Raw genomic sequence first — 7862 nt, forward strand, 5'->3', positions numbered from 1 at the left:
GCCAATCTAGACTCTCTTTTCCGCAAATGCTTTTAACGGAAAAACTTTTCCGTTAAAAGCATTTGCGGAAAATCATGCCAGTCTAGACGTAGCCAAAGGTTTTGGTAGTTGGTATTATAGTAGCACTGAGAAGCTCCAGTCTAGATTGTGTCTCTTTGTGCTAGACTCAGTTATATTCATCCGATGGCAGTCATGGTGTGAAAAGCTCTGTGGCCTGCAGCTGTTCTACACTGCAGAGTTAGGGTTGATGTAAGGCAACTTGCGGGGACAGAAGCTTAGCAGGCTCTGGTGAGGAAGTGAGGTCTAGTGCTTACAGGCATTGCAGGGGAAGACTGGGAGTTAGGACACATGGGCTACGTCTAGACTGGCATGATTTTCCGCAAATGCTTTTAATGGAAAAGTTTTTCCGTTAAAAGCATTTGCGGAAAAGAGCGTCTAGATTGGCACGGATGCTTTTCCGCAAAAGCATTTTTTGCAGAAAAGCATCCTTGCCAATCTAGATGCGGTTTTGCGCAAGAAAGCCTTGATCGCCATTTTCGCCATCAGGGCTTTTTTGCGCAAAAGTTTTTAGCTGTCTACACTGGCCCTCTTGTGCAAAAACATTTCCGGAAAAGGGCTTTTTCCCCGAACGGGAACGTCAAAGCATTTGCGCAAGAAGCACTGATTTCAGACAGTAGAACGTCAGTGCTTTTGTGCAAAATCAAGCGGCCAGTGTAGACAGTTGGCAAGTTTTTGCGCAAAAGAACTTGCCAGTCTAGATGCAGCCATGGGTTTTTGCCCAAGTTCTGAGAGGAGAGACGGCTGTTATGGTTAAAGGGATGGCACACTGATATCGTCCTGAGCTCATTGCAAGAGGTGCATTTGCAAGGTTACGTTACACAGCACTCACAGCATCATTCAAACCACAGTGCCAAATCACATTAGCAGGCATCACACAGAAAAGCAACACACGTCATTGTGGGTCATTTTTAAAATGGTCTTTCAAGCAAACTTGTAGTACAACCCTGGTACATGGTAGCTCAAAATCAGCAGCCAGTGTATCCACCGCTGTCCCAGACACTGGCAGAAACTTCCCCCCCTTTGCTTCACAGATACTATGAATCACACAGCAGGCAGCCATAGCTATGGGAGTATTTTTTTCACTAAGGCCTACTCTAGTGAATACATTGTGCCAATTTGCTCTTTGAGACTGCCAAAGGTACATTCAACAGTGTTTCTGTGCCTGCTTATAGAAGGCAATTAACAGCCCTTCACAGGCTCACAGTAATACCCACTGGTGGATTTCCCTACTCCAAATTGATTCCCAACTGATCATTAGCAGTCAGGTGTTGCAATCTTCCACACACTTGCTTCTCCACTGTCAGCCCCGCTCTTACTCTGGTGTCACTGTGAGGCAAGGCTGGGGGAATTCGGCACACAAGCTAGGGAAAGTGGACTTGTACATACAGATGTTTTGCAGTCACTGCTCATGATCCCATTAATGCATAATGATGTGATCCCACCAGTTACTCCTTGCTTGCTGGAACTAGCACCAGAACTGGCATTCCACTGCATTCAGCTGCTGACAGCAACAGCAACACCAAAGAATTTTTTCATTCCACAGCTTCCAGCTGGGCTATTTGGAAAAAAAAAAGTTTATATTCTGCCCACTGGCTCCTCGGGCATCTCTGGATCAGGCGTGAGGAGTTCACGCAATGCTTCCCACACTAGCGAGGCGCTGTGCTAAATCCATATGTCTCTACAGGTGGTGGACTGGAGGGTGATGCTAGACTTTTGAAAACATGTGTAAAATACTAAGGGAGGGACTTTCAAAAACATCTCAGTGATTTAGAAGCACAAAAGCCCACTGACTTCAGGTTTTAAATGCTGATGGAGGAGTGTAGCCTGATCGACTATTTCAGCTTTCTGGACTTATGGAAGTTCAATCTATTGGAAAGTGATGTTGGATGCAAATATTATCATGGCCGCTTTATCAGTTTTGTGTCTGATTGTAGGTTGTTCTCATAGTACGGATATTGATTAGCCCTTGCTCCTGTCTTGCACAGTATAAAAGAGCATTCTAAGTACAAGACTTCATAGATTTAAAAAAAAAAGTAAAATCTGAATTTCCACCATTAGAAATATAATTGAAGGGCTACAGTCAAAAAACTAGGGAAATGTGCTCTAGATTAAATTACTGTAAGATGGGTGGACAGTAGGTATAAGAGGCAAGAGGAGGCAATGACTTCCCTGGGTCTTAGTGCTTAACCTATTTCCTCTTCCTATCCCTATTCTGACCACTCCTAAAGGCTCCCTCTTAAAAAGACTGGGACTTTTCAGTTTAGGAAAGAGGAGACTATGGAGGGAAGTGACAGAGGTCTATAAAATCATGACTGGTGTGGCAAAAGTGAATACGGAGAAGTTATTTACTTGTTCCCATAATATAAGAACTAGGGGTTACCCAATGAAATTAATAGGCAGCAGATTTGAAACAAACAAAAGGAAGTTTTTCTTCATTGAGCACACAGTCTACCTATGGAACTCCTTGCTAGAAGAAGTTGTGAAGACTAGGATATAACAGGATTCCAAAATAGAGCTAAATAAATTCAGAGAGGCTAGGATCATGAATGGCTATTAGCCAGGATTGGTAGGAAAGGTGTCCCTACCGTCTGGAAATGGATGACAGGAGATGTGATGATTACCTGTTGTGTTTACTCCCGCTGGGTCATGTGGCACTGGCCACTGTTGGCAGACAGGATACTGGGCTAGATGGACCTTTGGTCTGACCCCAGTATGGCTGTTCTTATGTTATGTTCTCCCACAGCAGGCTGTTGCTGCTTGCAGACTGGTGACTAGTCCCCCAAAATAGATCTGTTAACTTAAAAGTGAAAAGCCTTCCAGCCTGCGAGACCTATTTGCATAACATTGAACCTGTGAAAGAGCCATTAAGTGGTAATGAAACCATTTAACAGGCTTGTGCCTACCGTGAATTTACTGACAAAACAGCTGTGCATTACTATGTCTATAGGATCTTAGTTTAAAATTGGCTTTAAATATTTCACTAGTTTATTGCTGAAGATTATTAAACCACATCTCTAAAACATCCTTGCATAGTTATTTAGATGCACAATCTGAGTATTCAGCTTTAGCCTTAAATGCTTGGATCTTCAGACAGATTTTTAAATAAATTCTTCAAAAGACCACCATTCTGTAAAATACACATGTTAATTACTATACAGTATAAAAACTTTTTTCAAAAATCTTCCTCTCCTTTCTACCTATCTCTATACTTACAGTCCTTCTTCTCCCCCTCTCTCCTTTGTTATGCCTAAAATATTTGGAAATGTATTTTAACATAAACATATAGGCTGTGTCTAAACTGGCAAGTTTTTCGCAAAAATCGTCTGCTTTTGCGGAAAAATTTGCCAGCTGTCTACACTGGCTGCTTGAATTTCTGGAAAAGCACTGACGATCTCATGCAAGATTGTCAGTGCTTTTCCAGAAATACTATGCTGCTCCCATTCGGGCAAAAGTCTTTTTCCGAAAGACTTTTGCACAAAAGGGCCAGTGTATACAGCACAGTACTGTTTTCCTAAAAAAAAAGCCCCGATCACGGAAATGGCGATCGGGGCTTTTTTGCGGAAAAAAACGCGTCTAGATTGGCCACAGACGCTTTTCCGCAAAAAGTGCTTTTGCGGAAAAGCATCCTGCCAATCTAGACGCGCTTTTCCGAAAATGCTTTTAACGGAAATCTTTTCCGTTAAAAGCATTTTCAGAAAATCATGCTAGTGTAGACATAGCCATAGTGAAATTTATTAACGTCTTGTTATGAAAATTAAAGTTCCCTTTTTCTGAAAGCAGTGACCATTGTTATGAATACACTAAACCACTTTGACCTGATTAATTTAAAACAAAATCTTTGTTTCAGTGAGTTTAAATATGAAGTTAATGTAGGTTTAAGAGTACATTTAAAATATAAAATCAGCTTAGAAATACTCATAAAAAATGTAAATCAGAGAAGGAATGCAGTATTCCATAACATTTAATGTTATATTCTGCAGGCTAAAAAATTTTTTGCAAATAAATCTCTGATAAACTTCAGGGTATATCAAGAAAGCTGTGACTCAAAATTTTTATTTTCAAATTTGAGTGTTCTTAATTAGATAACTTCTGCATGTCCAGTCTTCACAATCTCACATGCAGTGGAACATATGCTCCATTTTCTTTAGAAAGACATTTTAGAAGAGGAATTTACAAAGGCATTTTGCTACCTAATCCCAGAGAGAGATTGCTGATCTGGAATTTATTTGCAAATTTGACACTTTTTGATTGGTTCACACACTTCAAAGCAAATTTCCCCTGCCTTTGACATTCATATTTTCACATCAGACTTTATGAATGGTACACATCCAGCCCACTTAGCGGAGATATTTCTACACAGCGTAGATATTTCAGGATACCGAGGTATCCCAAAATAGCTACCCCGTGTCTACATAAGCCACCAGTTATTTTGAATTATTTTTCAAAATAATGGGCATGCTGTTTTGCCATCCCAATAAGCCTCATTGCACGAGGGATAAGAGATGGCTCAAAATAACACATTATTTCTAAATTTGGCACAATGTAGATGTGCCAAATTGCAAAATAAGCTGTTTTGAAATTGTTTCGAAATAAGATATGCAATTTGCATAGTGCAATTTGCGCATCTTATTTTGGGTTTTGGGTGCTGTGTAGATTCACCCTTAATAAGCTCCTTTACACAGGTCCTTCAATTGACAGGTAACTGCTTTTGCTGTTGTACGTACTTTGGATTCTGTTATTTCCATTCCAACTCATCTGATGAAGTGGGTTTTACCCATGAAAGCTCATGAGCCTATATATTTGTTAGTTTCTAAGGTGCTACAAAACTACTCAATGTTTTTAAAGTCACAGACTAACACGGCTATCCCTCTCAGATATTTTAGAAGAGTGTTTTTGGTCCAAATGTCATTTGGGTTCAGGGATTTGAGTGGAATGGGTGATCAGGGAGAAGAGGGAGACAATAGAGAGGAGGAAGGGGTTGGGTGGAGCAGGGATGGAGTATGGGTGACACCACAGGCTGGGGAGTTTACCTCACCCAGAAACAGGTTCACCCACCACACATGGGTACACAACTGATAGAAATACTGTACTCAGTGTACTTTTCAGTGGTTCACTGTAAACCTGGGAAGATATACCAGTGGTACCATGATGGTCAGTCCTCTGCCTTGTACTGTTCCTTACTTTCATTAATGGCTTGGGTATTGGATTGTAAAAGATACATAAACTTCCGATAATCCAGCACCTTTAGGACCCAGGGGATGCCGGATTATCAGATATGCCGGACTATCGGAAGGGAGGGCTATGAAGAGTCTGGGGTGGGGTGGGGAGGATGCACCCCTTGGCGCTGAGGGACCAACCCAGCACCACCCCATTTTCTCTGCCCCAGACTTCCCCAAGTCAGCCGCTACTGAAACTGACCAGTGGCTGACTTCAGGAAGCCCGGGGCAGAGCACCCCAGCTGCTCTGCCCCAGGCTTCTCTGAGTCAGCCGCTGGTCAGTTTCAGCAGCGGTTGAATTGGGGAAGCCAGGGGCAGAGCAGCTCCAATTGTCCGGCTGCCCAGAGACTTCTGGGTTCCAGATGGTGCCAAACCATCAGGAGTGCCAGACCATTGGATGCTGGACCAATGGAGTTTTACTGTAGTTATAAAATGTGTAGATCCCACTAACCTGGGAAGGGCTGCAAGCATTTTGGAGAACAGGATTAGAATTTCAAATGAGCTGGATAAATTGAAGAATTTATCTGAAATCAGTAAGATAAAATTCTGAAAGTAGAAGAAGAAGAAAGAAAAAACAAATATACCAAGTGTGGGATAACCAGCTTGTCAGAAGTATAACTGAAAGGGATCTTGGAGTTATACTGGATCACACAATGAATATGAAGCAACAGAGGCATTTGCAAAAATCCTTCTATTCTGGATTTTATTGACAGGAGTGATTTATGTAAGACTTTAAAAAACAAGAAAATTGGACATAGATTACAGAGAAAAAAAAAGTTTAGAAAAACTTGACGTAACAGAAAAAGTTTAAAAGTTGCATATTTTTAGTATTCAAGAAACATAAGTGAGGTGGAATATTAACAGCCTTCATATGTATTAAGGACTGCTATAAGGAGGACAGTGATCAATTGTTCTCCATGTCCACTGAAGGTGAGACAAGAAATAGTGACCTTAAGCTGCAGCAAAAAAGAGATTTAGTTTAAATATTAGGAAAAACTTCCTAATTACAAGGATATTTTAGCTCTAGAACAGGCATCCAATGGAGGCTGTGGGCTAACCATCACTAGAGGCTTTTAAGAAAAGGGGGTGACCAAACATCTGGCAGGCCTGGTTGGTGTGCTTAGTTCTGCCTGACCAGAGGGATCTGGATTAGATGTCAAGCTCCTTTTCAGCCTTTTCCTTACATTTCTATTCCTCTGTGAGTCTATAATTTAAAAAAGAACAAACACACACTCCCTTTAGCAATTTGGCTATAAAATGGGAAGAAATAAAGAACCAGGAAACGATACATTAAAAATGATATAAATTATATATATATATATATATATATATATATATATATATATATATATATATATATATATAGTAAATGTTGAAAAAAATCAATTTTAACTTATTTTTAAATCATGATTTTTCTCCATGTATTTATGTGCTAGTTGTGTAGAGGCAATAGCACCCTCTACTGGAACATGTCTTTTTCACTAACAAGACGATTTTGGAGTCCAGCTTCGGCATTAGAACCAAATCTTTCCTGCTTGTCTATTGTTTTCATTTTTCTTAAACACTCTGGATTACTAATGTTCTTAGCTGGCAGAGGAAAGGGCCTTTTTAATTTCTTAGGTAGAGTTTCAGCAAGAATGCCGATCTACTCGAGAGAGTTTGTTTGACCCAGCTATGTCATTCAAGACCCAGAGTTTGAAAAATTCACACCCCTGAGAAATGTATTTAAGCACAATCTAAACTCCAACGTAGACAGAGGTAGACTGACAGAAGTCTCCTATTAACCAAGCTACCACCTCACAGAGAGGTGGATTCACTACAGTAATGAAGTACCCCACCTATTGCAGTTGTGTCTGCACAACAGTGGCAGAGCTGCAGTAGAGTTTTTAGTGTAGATATAGCCTAAGGCTATCGCTCTCCTATTACGAGGAAAATAATTTTTAGAACCAATTTATCAGTGTCCTCATAGTGGAAGTTCTTCATCATCGGCAATGCATGGGAACGCTCATAGGAAGTGGAGGAGTCAATCTTATGAGAAAGAGGAAGAAGTCCTTTCAGATTCTCGTTTTGATGCTTTTAAGTAATTTTGTATTCAACCATTTAGAAGCAATTTGGCAGGAGCACTTTGGTGGCTAATGATGGGCTTAGAGGGCTGGAGCTTGAATGGATATGGAACAGTAGCAACTGGATCCCATCTGGTGAGGCGAGAGCAAGTTAAGACATGTTGGGCTGGGTCAATGTTTTATTGTAACAAAGTCATTGTGCCTGGGAAATCCGTTCCTTTTATTGAAAGAAATAATGGAAGTGCTTGGTGATGAATTGGGGTACAGACTAAACTAAACTACTGTAAATCTGAGATACTATGCCTTGTTTCCAAAAGATATGTGGATGATGATAAATGCCCACTGAAAAAGTTGTGGATAACAAAATGAGCTAGTAGGCATTAATGTTTCACCAAAAGGCAGGAAAACTGTTTAAATTCAATATTGACCAATTAATGAGAATTACTTACAATGACTTAGATGTACATTACCAACACTTGACTTGTGTAGAATTTATGTACTTACCCTGAATGACCTGCAGCCC

The sequence above is a fragment of the Pelodiscus sinensis genome, chromosome 1, assembly GCF_052426305.1.
Source record: "Pelodiscus sinensis isolate ZL-2025 chromosome 1, ASM5242630v1, whole genome shotgun sequence".
In the NCBI taxonomy this organism is placed as follows: domain Eukaryota; kingdom Metazoa; phylum Chordata; order Testudines; family Trionychidae; genus Pelodiscus; species Pelodiscus sinensis.